The sequence below is a fragment of the Pristis pectinata genome, chromosome 18 (assembly GCF_009764475.1).
Source record: "Pristis pectinata isolate sPriPec2 chromosome 18, sPriPec2.1.pri, whole genome shotgun sequence".
Classification (NCBI taxonomy): domain Eukaryota; kingdom Metazoa; phylum Chordata; class Chondrichthyes; order Rhinopristiformes; family Pristidae; genus Pristis; species Pristis pectinata.
The window spans coordinates 8,697,414-8,711,872 of NC_067422.1; the positions used below are offsets into that span (position 1 = coordinate 8,697,414).

General features: G+C 39.7%; 1 protein-coding gene across 1 annotated transcript in view; it reads right to left on the reverse strand.

The window, feature by feature from the left end:
* rptor (regulatory associated protein of MTOR, complex 1) overlaps positions 1-14,459 on the reverse strand; it is a 345,813-nt gene that overhangs the window by 219,876 nt on the left and 111,478 nt on the right.

Consider the following 14,459-nt stretch of genomic DNA (forward strand, 5'->3'; position numbering starts at 1 on the left):
TCTGTAACAATTCAGGTTGAATGTTTAGACACCCACTTCGAGCGAATCAGAGCTGTACCCAATTTGACACCAAATACACCCAACTCTTCAATGTTCTTCTCAGACTTAGTGCTATTAAAATCTTACAATATTCCAACCTGATTAAGCAGACATGTAGGTGTCTTTCCTGTCCACTCAGGTCTCAAACACTGTTTCCTCACTCTTATTTTTCTTCTTAGGAAGTCTCTCAGGATCAAGAATGACCTGCTTCTGTTCTGCAGTGATTGACAAGGTCAGAATGGAACCTGCACACTGTCTCAGATGGGGCAGGAGGCATTTGACAAGGCAGGCGACTGGATTGTTTGGGAGGTGGTGCACTCCCTCCATTTACGCTGGGCTTCCGTGTACCCCCAAAGCACGGCATGGATGTTTTCACTGCCAAATTAAATTTTCTTTCTCCTCTGAGTGATGCTGGTCCAAGAATTCTCATTATCCCCTCAGTTTTAATCAATAAGCTTCTAAGCACCTTGGCCTCTGTACCTCCCTCTGCAACTGGATCCCTGACTTCCTCATTAGAAGACCACACTCAGTACAGATCAATAATAACATCTCCTCCTTGCTGACAAACAACAGGCGCACCTCAAGGATGCGTGCCTAGCCCATTGCTCTACTCTCTCTACACTCTTGACTGTGTGGCTAAGTACAGTTCAAATGCCATCTATAAATTCACAGATGATACCACTTGTTGGTCACAATCTGAGATTTTACAAGAAGGCATACAGAAGTGGGATAGTTCAGCTGGTTGAGTGGTGTCACAACAACAACCTCGCACTGAAGGTCAGCAAGACCAAGGAATTGATTGTAGACTTCAGGGCACACACCAGTACTCATTGAGGGATCAACAGGGGAAAGGGTGAGCAGGTTCAAGTTCCTGGGCATCAATATCTCGGAGGATCTATCCTGGGTTCAACACATTGATGCCATCGTGAAGAAGGCAGGCCAGTGGCTCTACTTCGTTAGGAGTTTGAGGAGATTTGGTACGGCACCAAAGACCCTTGCAAATTTCTATAGATGTGCGGTGGAGAGCATTCTGACTGATTGCACCACAGCCTAGTATGGAGGCTCCAATGTACAGGATTGCAAGAGGCTGCAGAGGGTTGTAGACTCAGCCAGCTCCATCACGGGCACAACCCTCCCTACCATCAAGGACATCTCCAAGAGGCGGTGCCTCAAGGCAACAGCATTAGAGGTACAGGAGCCTGAAGACCCACACTCAACCATACAGAAACAGCTTCTTCCCCTCCGCCACCAGATTTCTGAACAGTCCACTAATCCATGAACACTACCTCGTTATTCCCTTTTTTGCACTATTTATTTTGTAATTCATAGTAATTTTATGTCTTTGCACTGTACTGCTGCTGCAAAACAACTAATTTCACGTCTTGTAAGGACAGTGATAATAAACCTGATTCTGATAGTCAGTGAGAGCATTGAATTTCCCCCCCCCCCCAAAGGAGGCTTTGAAAAATCCTTTTTTCCTGTCTGCCTGCTAATCTTTTGCAACAGAGTTCCCAAAAGGGTGTCCATTTCAGGAGGATGTTATCTGGCATGCGAATAACATGGCCTGCCCAATAGAGCCGGCTGGGTGCAATTAGGACCTTAGTTCTGGGGATGCTGTCCTGGAAAAGGGTGCTGATATTGATTTACTTTGCCGGTGGATTTAGTGGATATTGTGGTGACAATACTGGTGGATGTCCAGAGTTACAGAGGGGGCAGGGATGCCCAATAGATCATAGGGTTTGTGGTCTTGGCATTCTTTGAAAAAGGATATTTGAAGACAAGAGCTGTGCTTGCACACTAACAGCATTTGTGAATTTCGTTAACAGCATCAGTCTTCACTTAAAGATGGCTTCTGAGATAAAGCTAGTGGCCTACGATTTCCAGAGTCTCATCTTGGACTTTTTTTGCCAGATGACTATGTTAGACAGGTTGATAGCGATGGAAGGCCTATCCTCTTGGATGCTTCGGTGAATGAGTTCATGACGACTAGGAGCTCTGCCTCCAAACATGCCAAATGTTATCTGTACACTGCAGCTCGATTACTGAGCCCAGAGTTATCTTGGCTCTGGAGGTATGAACGCTGCAGGTTGAATTCTTCTTGGTCCAGAGCATTAGTTCCAAAATCTGGAAGCTTGTTGGAGGTGAGGTACAGCATTCAAGAAAGATTGAAAGAAATGTTGGGGCAATGATGTAGCCTGCAGAGAGATTGAGTGGTTGTGGACCCATTATGCTAGGTATCTTCCAACAGTGACAGATATTAATGTTGCTCACAATCATAGACGGGGAACTTAAACACTCTGACATTGCCACCCTGTGCCACACACAATGAGTATGCAACGGCCAGTATCTGTATGAATTTACATAGGCCTGGACCACCAGCAATAGAACTATCATAGTCATTGGCTACTGTCAATTCTATTTTGGTATCTATTAATAAATCTGTAACGTTCAAAGATCTACAGGACTCTTCCACTATGGATGCACCCAAACTCAACAATTAAATCCATCCAGTCAGCAAAGGAAAGTAAACATAAAAAGAGGCAGCTCGTGAGAATAAAACAGAAACAAAGAAAAACAAACTGGTGGGGTAATCATGCTTGACTGATTAAAACCTCTCCTACTTGGGCAGTTCCTCGGGGTTGAAAACGACCTGTTTCCACCAGCTTTGTGGGTTCTGAATTGGCTGATGAGGCCAGTGTAGGATCTCTGAACTCAGCCACCGATGGGGCAGATGATGCTTGATGGAGCAGCTAGGGAATTGGGGATGTTGTGATTCCTTCTACTGCTTGCAAGTATGCTCTCATCATAGAAATTCAAGGTGTTCAGAGGCTTTACCTTCTCCAAGTTGAACAGTCACGGGCCAGGGATTGCCAAGATTTTGAGAGGATAATGCACTTTATCAAGGAGATGGAATACATAGATGAAGAATTATCTGTCAGCCTGGAAAACTACTCTGTTCCATCACAGCAAGAAAGTTTTCATTTCCAAAAGTTCATGTCAGGCATGCAAACAACATCCATATAATCTGGTTACACAGATCAAAACTTTCCCAGGGATGTTGGCCTGGGAAAGGATGTCGGCCTGGGAAAGGATGTCGGCACTGGTTTGCCTATGCTGACAATGAACTGGAGAATTTTGGAAAACAAAGTTGGTGCCACTTCTCCAGATGAAGGTAAGCCAACAGAACGCTTCATGTCAGTAAAGCTTTATCAAGAATGATCCAGTTCCCAGGGGCTAGAGTTGCAAATCATCCAGAAACGGCAATCTGGTGGAAGGTGAATGTAGCAGAACTGTGACTGCTTTGTATTTGGGACTAAATGACCGAATATAAAGTCTATTCTTCTGCAGGACAAGTACAGTCAAATGAACTGGAGGTAAAAAGATGCTAAGAATGGCGATTATAGACGTACATCCAATGCTGCCTAATCCACCAAAAAGGAAAAGTAGGATAATTAGGTTCAACATTGGCTGGAGGATCTACTAGCTGTGCCACTGTGCCGGAGGCTACAAGTTCTTAACAACTGAAGGTCATTTTTTGGACAGGATAAGATTCAAGAAACAATGTCCCCCATTTGAATCAGTGGACACAAAGTTGGGCCAACTGTTGAAGCTGTAATTGGAAAGGATTAAAACTAATTTACACTGTGGAAACACTAACTAATTTAGCCTGTAGCTCACTTGAAGTATCCAAACACTACAGTCAGAAGCCAAATAAAACAGTTAAAGCCCTAAAGTAACACATTAATGTAGTTCTAAAGTGTCGCTGTGGGTACCGGCATAATCAAAGAAATTGTTTTGAATTAGCCTTAGGCAGCAAAGAAGAAATTGGATATTATGCATATTTAAGAAATGGTTTACATCAACTGTGGAAAATAGATCCACTTCAAGAGGTAAATGATTTAGGAATGTTTGAGTGGGTACAGAGAAGGAAGTATAATTTCATTTGCTTAAAAAAAATAACTGCTGTAGAATGTTACTTCTGAATTTTTTTTTAAATTCAACCAAATCAAGCTATTGGACCAGAATTAATCAACAGCACTTGATGCCGAGACGTGTGTGTGCACGCACATATACACACACATGTAAATTTTGACTACTTTTTGACTACTATTTGCGGAAAAAAATGCTTTTAGGCTTGGAATTAAGATATTCCACTCCAACTTCAAGTTGCTTCCCTCTGTTTTGGATTCCCAGGGAAGTAGCATCCAAATATCTGTCCTATCAAAACATTAGGCATTCACAGGGCATCTACTGCAGCCAACCTCCTCTCAGATTCTTCATATTCAGTGAGGATGTTGGGAGATAACTGGATGCTTGGGTTTTGTGTGCTTCCTGTGAAAGTACATTTGGAGAACTAACATCAACATTCTCCCTGTAACCATAATCAGTTTTCAGTGTGAACTCCACTTTCCTCCAACATCCTGAAAAAGTTTTGGTTGTTGCCTTAATTGACTGCTGTAATGTAACCTTTTTGCAGTTAGCTGGTGGGACAATCAGCAGGTTGTTAATAGAAGTGTGTGAAAGAAAAGCATACAGCGGGATAAAGAGCAAGGGAATGCTCCATGAGCTGGCATAGACGTGAAGGACTGAATGGCCTTCTGCCAAGTTCCAAGGAAATAATGAAAAATGAGATAATCCAGCTCACCAAAATTTACATTACTCATTTTACATTACTCATTTTACATTTCATTGCTGGATTTTCAAAAAGCTTTTGACAAGCTTCCACACAACACACAACTTAATGATCAGAAATCTGGGGGACGTGAAGCTTGAATTCAAGCTGGTTGGCTGTACTCTCATTGGTAGAATATAGAAACTAATGTTATTGGTTCTGCATGGACATAGATTACTGGCCCACTCAGTAGTGTCTCTTGTTTAGGAGGCTCAATGTTCACAATATTTATGACCTTGAAGGGTTGAATTGTGAGAAGAAATCATTAACAGGGATAGATTAAAGGGTGATCTGGTTAAGGTCCTAAAGATTTTGAAAGAAATTGAATGGATTGAAATGAACTTTTACTAGTGGTAAAAATCTCAGACAAGGGGACATAGCCTCAAAACCAACCCATTCAGGTGAGAGATGGTCAAAAACAAATATTTCTTCAAAGAATGGTAGAAGGGAGGCACTCCCTACTGCCAGAAGTAGTGTATACCAGATCAATTAACAATTTTATATTGGTCATAATAGATCTTTACAAGCCTAGTGTTTTAAGAGTATGAAGCCTAGAACAACAGATACAATAAGTATGTCAGCTTTTAACTCACAAAACAGATGTGGAGAGCTGAATAGCTTACTCCTGTTTCTATATCCCCAACAGAAAAGAAAACTCTTCCAAAAGCACACTACAAATCTGTGGTAGGTTCAAACATTTGTGCAAGTTTTAGGACCTCCAATCAGAAAAGAGATCCAGTTATGACAGCAAAAGGGCCAACATCTAGCAAGGGTCAGTTAATGTGGAACATCAAGAATCTATACACTGTGCAGATACTGTCTTGAGATGGCTGCAACATTTCTAGTTGTACACTAGAAGTGAACATTTGGGAGATTTGAGAGAACAAAACCTCCGTTATTTTTCTATCTTTAGTCCTGAATGCAGAATTGAATAATCAAATTACAAAGTAAATGGTAAGACGGACCAACAGCTCAATCCTGTTTATCTTGCTAATCATTAGCAAACCCTCCATGTATGGTATTCTAATCTACACATTAACATTTTGGTAAATCTGTACTGAATTGTGCTAATTCAGTACTGTAAAACATCCTCAAGGTCAAAGAGTGGTTAAGATGTACCAACTTGATTATTCATCGTTGTTGACACTGTCCGGTGCACATATTTTCACGACAAAATTGGACAAGGAAGTGTTGTGCTTGCACAAATTTCTTCAGAACTATGAGCTTCAGCAGTTTCACAGTTTTTAAAAAAAATTGCAAACTGAAAAGCTTCACGCTGATACAGCACTGACATTCACTCTAACGCTCATTATACAGGCAATTTAAGGTTTGGAATATTGGATTTCAAGGGGGAGTTAAAAAACCTGTTTAGAAACCACTTAAATCCAATACTGTGTGATGTTTGTGTGGAACTTTTCAAAAAAAAACCTAACCATGTAAAATCAATTTTACACTACACAAAATCTCAATAATATAAATACTTTCTTTCTGTGGGGTTAATACCTTACATGTCAGTTGTGTGACGTTTGCATCTGTGTCAAGAGGCCACAGCTTCAAGTTATGATCCACTGTGTTTTTGAGGACATTTTGTGACTTTGAGCATGGAGATGTACCATCTGTGCTGATGAACATTTTAACAAAATAGGTCAGCTGAATCCCCAAAGTGACTTGAGCACACACCAAAGAAAGTATCCAAAACTTTTTAAGATTGATTTTTCAAACAGGGTAGTGTAGTATTCCCGCAATTACACAGAACAAAAGATATAATTTAGATTTGAGAGTTGCCAAGGCCTTTTTTTTGGTAGCTCCTCTTGCGGGTTTTTGCGATCATTCATTTGCAACAGTTGTCCTGTTCAATGCAAGGCTGAGATTTTGCTGTTCAAATTGACAGATGACCTCACAAAGTAAAAGCACATTCAAGTGAAGTTGTTACATAACCTGTAGGAATACTGGGTGACATAGTGGCACAGCCAGTAAAGTCGCTGCCTAGCCATGTCAGAGATTTGGGCTCAATCATGACCTTGGGAACTGTGTGAAGTGTGCAGGTTCTCCCGATGACCGCAGGGGTTTTCTCTGAGTGCTCCAGTTTACTCCCACATCCCAAAGACATGGGGGTTTGTTAGGTTACTTGGTTGCTATATTTTGCCTGTAATGTGCAGGTGGGTGGTAGAATCTACAGGGGGATAGAAAGAGAATGAGGAGAGAATACAAAATAGGATTAATACAGGATTGGTGTAAAGGGATGGCTGATGTCTAAGTGCCTTTTTCCATGTTGTACATCTCCATGAACCTATTAAAAAGATTAACTGTTATGCATTTAAGACTATTAATATAAGCTGTTAGTGGCTCAACAATTAAAATCAAAATATTTACAGAAAAAGCAAAAGTGAGATTTTGAAATCGAAGATGGTAAAGAGTCAATTCGACAAAGGTTAGAAAAGCCAATCAGATGAGATGCTTTGAGGACATCCTGGCAAACCCAACATAAACTAGTATAAGCTGAGTTGACAACAGGGTATAATTTCAGTTAGATTTATATAGGAAGAGCCTATGGATTTACATCTACGTTTTTATTTAAATCCGTACTAACTATACAGTCATTGTGCTGACTTTATTGAAGTATAAATCCCTTTCAAAGTGGCCTTTGGTAAGAGTCTGGACTAAAATGGCCATCACATTCACCATCTATGGGCACAATGGATCCAAAGGTAGCACACAATAGTATTAGATACAAAATGTTAAATATGTATGGTTTACTGTTGAAGTTATTGCCCCATTGCAATAACCTAGCTAAAAGGTCTTCCTGGATGAACTTAGGCACAATATTAGCACAATGATGTTAAACTGGAAGCAGATATGATAGTGGCATATAAGGAGGCTATTAGATGGACACATGAATATGCAGCAATGAAGGGATAGGGATCACAAGTACAAGCAGAAGAAAGTTTAATTCGGCATAGTGTTTGGCACAGACATCGTGGGCTGAAGGGCCTGTTCCTGTCATGTGCTGTCTATATTCTATGCTCTCAATGCACATTATAAAAAACATGTATAGTCAAAAATCAACAATTTTTATGGCAAATTGCTTCTTTGAAATTGAATTGAAGTAACATTTAAGACCTAAGTTGGCGATTAGATCAAACTGTTGAAAAAGCAGGAAAATGACAAGCTGGCAAATGTTCAGATTAATCCATGAAATCAAATTATAGATACATTTCCTGAAGTTGTATTTGCACACATTATTCCAAGTCTTGATTGGAAAATTACTACATTATCAACAACAATTACTGGTTTTCAACTAAAATTAACGTTTTAAGCACATTGCTCGTCAACATAAATGTATTTACCTTAAATTCTTGATTTAAGCATGAACTACTAAGGTTTTTTTTCTAAATAAATCCAGGAAAGTAACAGCATCCTTTTTAGATCAAAGGTACTTTATTTTTGAGGACAGTTTCATTATCATGAGCAGTGAAATGCTGTTTTGTTTCTGACCCAAGTGATGGCTGCTTTGTAAACATCAGCTGTAAAACCCAAACAAATAATCGAGAACTTAAGTATCAGGATGTTACTTTCAATTATTCCAACAACTGTAAAATGAAACAAGCAACTTAAGAACAAATAGCATGCAAAACAATCAAACTACTTCCATTCATAACAGTTCTTCATGAGTTGCAATACTACTTTCAACACTGTTTAAATCAAAAGTCATTGCTATCTTGCAAGAAACAAATAATAAACCTAGCCATTCAAATATCAAACAAGTCACTATTTACAAATTGGTTTAAGTTCCACTTCTATCAAATCTAAGTACGCCCAAAGATCTTTGCCTTCATAGTCCAAGTCCCTGTGTGACAAAGTTTTAGCTACATTGATTTTTGGTACTTCTAACCTTGTAAAGGATACTTCCTCCAGTCCAAGCCCTCTTTTAATGCAATAAACCTAGCACATCCATCACCATTGTGCCAGTTAAGGGTGTCTCCTGGAGCTGCCTCCATTTTAATCCATTTATTTTGCATGCCTTTAGAGTGCCATTGTGGCAAGGCTGACAGCAAAGCTTGACAAACAAATAAGCAACCAAGCATTCCACAGTATCAGCAATTCTGAGAGTTCCAACTGTTCAGAATTTACTGCTTAGTGACATGGGCTACATCTTCCAGTTGACAGAACTGATTAAATAAAAGCAGCAAAGAAACATGTCACTTCATTGCCACCATTTTGTCCACAAACACACAGATATGCTCAGAAAGAACAGGATTCAGGGCGTTCCCCATTCATGATTGACCAGCAGATTCAGCCTTTCAGGAAAGAAGGTAGAGATGAGAGGTTGGAAAAGGGGAAACATATCATTAAGTGTAGTTACCTGACATCTTAAACTGGGCACAACTATGTGGTTTATCAATGGATTTTCAAGCCTCAAATCAACTTTCACTCACACCTCCTCAATGCTTTGGTAGTCAGAGACTTTTTAGGTCTTCCAATATGCCCCACCCAAAAGATCATCATGCCTATTTCACATATGTTAATAACATGCAACTAACTGCCATGGGAGTCTACTAAACTTGCACTTAAATGTGATTACAAAGTTACACAACTTAAATCTTTTTTGCTCTGTTTAACAAATATAATCTGTAACTGCACACAACCGCATCCATTATAGTTTTGGCTTATCCCAAACCCTACTTCAGAGAATAATTGGTGCAATAGATAGGGTGGACAAGCAATATCTTTTTCCCCCCCCATTATTGAGCGATCCAATACCAGAGGTATTGGGTGAGAGGGGGTAGGTTCAGAACAGACGTGAGGGGTACACTTTTTTTACTCAGTGGTGGATGCCTGGAATGCGTTGCCTGATAGGGTGGTGGAGGCAAATTCGTTGGGGGCTTTGAAGAGGGGCTTGGATGGGCTCATTAATGAGAGGAAAATAGAGGGATATGGGCATTCTGTAGGTAGGAGGGAATAGCAATGTCAGCACAACATCGTGGGCCGAAGGGCCTGTTCTGTGCTGTACTGTTCTATGTTCTAAATGATATGTTACACATTTCTGCAGCTGAAAATTCAGTAAGAGGAAAATACACATTGGGAGAGGATTAAAACCATAACAGCAAGTTTTCACAACAGCGAGGAACAGCAAAATAAAAAGCAAAAGACCAATATTTTAAAAAGATACAAGAAGCTTTCAAGCTGGCCAGGAAAAACTTCTTTGAAGAGTTATGTTCCATTTTAAGTTTGATGTAAGATTTATATTTTACCTCCCATACCCAAAGATGCTCCAAAGCACTTGAAACCCAATTAAGCAGTTTAAGTGTAGCCAATATTGTAACATCAGGACAATAATTTGCACTTGCTAAAGTCAAATCCAATAGCTTTTTAAGTGCTATGAAAACAGAAAATATTGGAAATACTTATCAGATCAGGCTGCATCTATGGAATGAGAAATAGATTTCATAATTTAGGTTGATAACCTTTCATCTCACCTAAAGCATTAGCTCAGTTTCTGATGTGTTGAATATTAACACTTTTTTCTGTTTCACTTTTCATTTCTAGCATCTACACTGTTTTGCCTTTTAGCCACCAAGTCTTATTTATTCAGAAGATCGCAGTCATTTATGCAAAAAGACGATGATCTCTCCTCTGTCATGCCCACACCAATTGATACACTTTCCAGCCATATCCAACCTTTCAGTTCTTGGTCCATTGCCTTGCGGTTAACAGCACTTTAAGTGCTCATTCGAGTACCAATTAAATGCGATGAGATTTTCTTCATACAGATCCTCACTGTGCTTGGTGTGGAAAAAAAAATTCTCCTCACATCACCTCTAATCTGTTTACTGATTACCAGAAATCTATGAACCCTTGTAGATACAATACTCTTCTTGTGGCCCAACCATTGCTTCATACTACTGGGACTTCCCTGTCCTTGTATTCCATTCCTCAATCAATTATAGCAAGTATCCCCTAATCCATCTTAATACCTTAGCTACTAACTTGTTCCCGTTAGGGTTCTAGGAATGCAGACTGCAAAGACTTTGTCCTCTATATTTCTCAGTTTGCCACAGTTTTATCCATAATCCCTTGTCTAGTTTGTTCTCTCCAAATGCATTTTCTGGATTGAATTTCATCTGCCATTTTTCTGCCTATCTGACAAATACATTGATATCTTCCTGCAGTCTACATTTTTCTTCCAGGTTATCAATCACAATTTTGGTATCATCTGCAAACAACTTAAATCTCATCCCTCACATTCAAGTCTAAATCAGGAAAAGCAAAAGAACCTTACAGTAAATTCTGTGGAACTGCAGTGCAATTAGCACCTGATCACAGGAAAACACCCATCAACGCTTACGCTTTGCTTCCTGCTGTTTTTAATAGCCTGGGATACATTTCATCCAAGCTTGGCGATTAATCTTTCAGAAATATTGAACTCTTAACATTTCATCCCAGGGTATTTGTCCCATCCAATATTCCCCCCTTAACTACAATGTCCGTATCACCCTTCCCCTGTGAATACAAGTACAATTAAAATCCAATAATACAGCACTATTGGGACTTTGGTGGTGCCAGACTGACAGACTTTCCAGACTATTGGACGTTACTTTTTTTTATATACACTAACACACTTTTAATTCAGAAGATGAAAGAGACCGCAGATGCTGGAATCTAGAACAAATGTCTTCCTCCTTTCAAAAAATGTGGCTTCCCTTCTGCTGTAATAGAGCCCTCACATACATTTCCTCCATTTCCCCATGTGCTTGCTCTCAGATTAAAAGTTAAATTGAAACTTTCCTATTAACTAATCAAAAGTCACAGAAGGTTGAGGTTGGCTTGGTAGCCAGGGTCATTCAGATTCAATGAGGACACGACAGACTCTTCAAATGATGAACACAAGATTAAGCAGCACAGGAGAGCACAATTTACCTAAGAATAATCAAATCCAGTTTTGCGCAGCGGAAATTGCTCTGGTGGCATTATGTAGAATTGCAACATCTGACTAATGTGATTTAGGTTGACATTGTCATAAAACATTTCAATCACAAAGGTTAAATGGGGAAGACTCTTTGACTGGCAATTCTGTCATATTTCACAACCTAAACTCTCACTTCCTTTTAGTGACTATTTATTAATTGTTACTACATTTGATATATGCTTAGAGGATTTGGAATGGGGTTAAAGTACACATTCTCTGAATGGCTAAAACCTGCAGAGTTGGGGTAAAAACAAACATCTATCATTATGAGACTTGTAATCACTTTAAAACAAAAAGAAGCTTCTGCCGGCTGCTTGCTGATCTGAAGGGCTTGCGAACAATATAAATGAGTCATGTATCCGAGCAGAAATCATGAGCTGTTTTAGGTTAACAACTTTGTTCAACAAAATAAAAGCCTTTAAACTTCTAGACAAAAACCTGCATCTCTGGAAACACATTTTCAGCTCAACTGTGCAGCAGACCCAGCTGGTAGAAGAAACTTCTCGAAAGTTACAGATGTCTGTGCAGCATTATTGAAGTTAGTCTCATTATTGTAAGCAATGCAGAACTTGTTAAATGCTCTGCGAACTATGTATGGAGCGCGAGCGAGATTCTACTCCTAATTGATCCTCATTTTTAATAAAATCTTGATTTGCTGTTTATAGCCACACAGTTCTATAGATAGTTTCAAAAAACTCAAAAGAATCCTTACCACAGTTCAATAGTTATTCAAATCAACATCTGGGCAATGTTATGTCACCAGATATTTTGCTTTTTAAAAATCACTGAACTATCCAAATAATACTCTTATTCATTATGGTGATATACCAAATGAACTCATGTCTCGGCTTTCTAGAAGTCATTGACATCACACTAGACTGGTCCTTCACATGCCAAGTCTTTGGTATCAACAAAGACATCAAGCCCTGTGGCATCCTTATTTGAGTGGCAATGTATGGCCATCCTGATCTTTGCCTCTGCTGCTGAAACACTATGGAAAAATTGGAATGAAAAACTTTAAAGTATATAATGGAATCAGAATCAGGTTTATTATCACCGACATATATCGTGAAATTTGTTGTTTTGCGGCAGCAGGACGGTGCAAGACATCTGTCTCTCAGCTTTTCATACACCATCTTTGGCGTACACAATATGGATGTAACCAACAGCCCTCTCACCTCTTGATACCCAGTATTTAAGAGGAATTAGATAGCTCTCTAAGTTACCTGTTTGTGAACACCAACAAGGTGTAAAAATTGAGCTGACATTCAAAGAAAGCACTGATGACTTGCACAGGAAATTAGCTCAATTGGCAAATGTCCCAAGGCAGCACTGGTAGTGATGTAATATAGTCCACTGATGCTGGCTGGCTGATTGACCCAGCTTCCTTTACGACTTCCAACTGTCACTTTTCCTGCATCACATAACATACATCCCACATTACATGTTCTCTGTATATTCAAGGCAGAGATCAATTTTTAGATACCAAGGCAATCAAACCATATGGATAGTGCAGCCGATTAGTGCTGAGGTTAAAGATCGGCCATGATCTTTTTGAATGGTGAAGCAGGGCTGAGGTGTTGAATGGCCTACTCCTGCTCCTGTGCTCTTACTGGATTCCTAACAGGATGACCTCAGATCCTACACCAGTATTTGTGTTGAAGCAGAATGATTTCTGGGGTGCTGTGGTTGTATAGGAGGCTTTCTGAGTATCATCATCTGCTGCGTGGCTCTAATACAGGCAAAAACTTTCCACAAGCACCCTCAGTTTGTCAATGTCCTTCCAAGAGGATGATTCCACCTTGAAGGCGAGGTCCTGCCAAACATCCCCTTTAAACAGTGGAGTATATTCTCAAGGACAAGGACAGATATCACCTCACCCTAATAAGTCACAGCTGCCACTGATGTGGCTCTCCTTCAAGATCCAGATGGAATTTGTACCAATCCACGTGTCCAGCAGAACCAGGTGCATGTGAACAGTAACGTTCACACAAAGTCAGAATTATCGACACTATCCACTAAAGCCAGAACTTGTGTTGTGTTCTCATATACAAAATCGAAATTGGTGACCATCTTTTACATCATGTTTACAGCATTCATTTTTGCTTGTCCATTCTGTTATCCTGACAACGAGGCCTGTTTTTTTTAAATGGTTCTCCCTCTTTGTTTGCCAAACCCATCAAAGCCGTCTTCAATAAATTTCAAGCATTCCTTGGAGCCAGAGCCAAGTTACTTAGGTATCTTGAGAATAAAATTCAATTCAATGCTACATCCAGGATGTGCAACCTATAGTCCTCCTCCAAATGAGACATATCCAGTTAGTTATTCTGATTTCTGACCATCAACCAATATCCCATCTGCAGTTATATTCCCTCAGACCACAGAGCTGGATTTTCTTACAAGGTTCCAGCAAGTCATCTCACTGGGCTCTTGCTGAAAATCTATATACCCGTGCATTATAGAGATTTACAAAGAAAAGTGATTGGATGTAGCTAGCACAGATATGAAAACTGACAATTTTGCGTCAGAAATCACAACATTACAAACCTCAGAATCATTGTGAAGGTAATTAACCTGGTGAGTGAAATTCTATGTACAAATAAACATTCATGCTCTTAAGGAAAGCCTTTGGCAGTGTTTTATCCAGGAATTAGAGTACATTAATAGAGGCAGAGTTGAACATTGCTTAAAACTGTTGGTTGAGAGCACGGCAGGTTTTCCAAAGTGGTAATGAACAAATGGTGGTGATTAGAGTTCAATTCCAAGCCACTTCTGATTGCT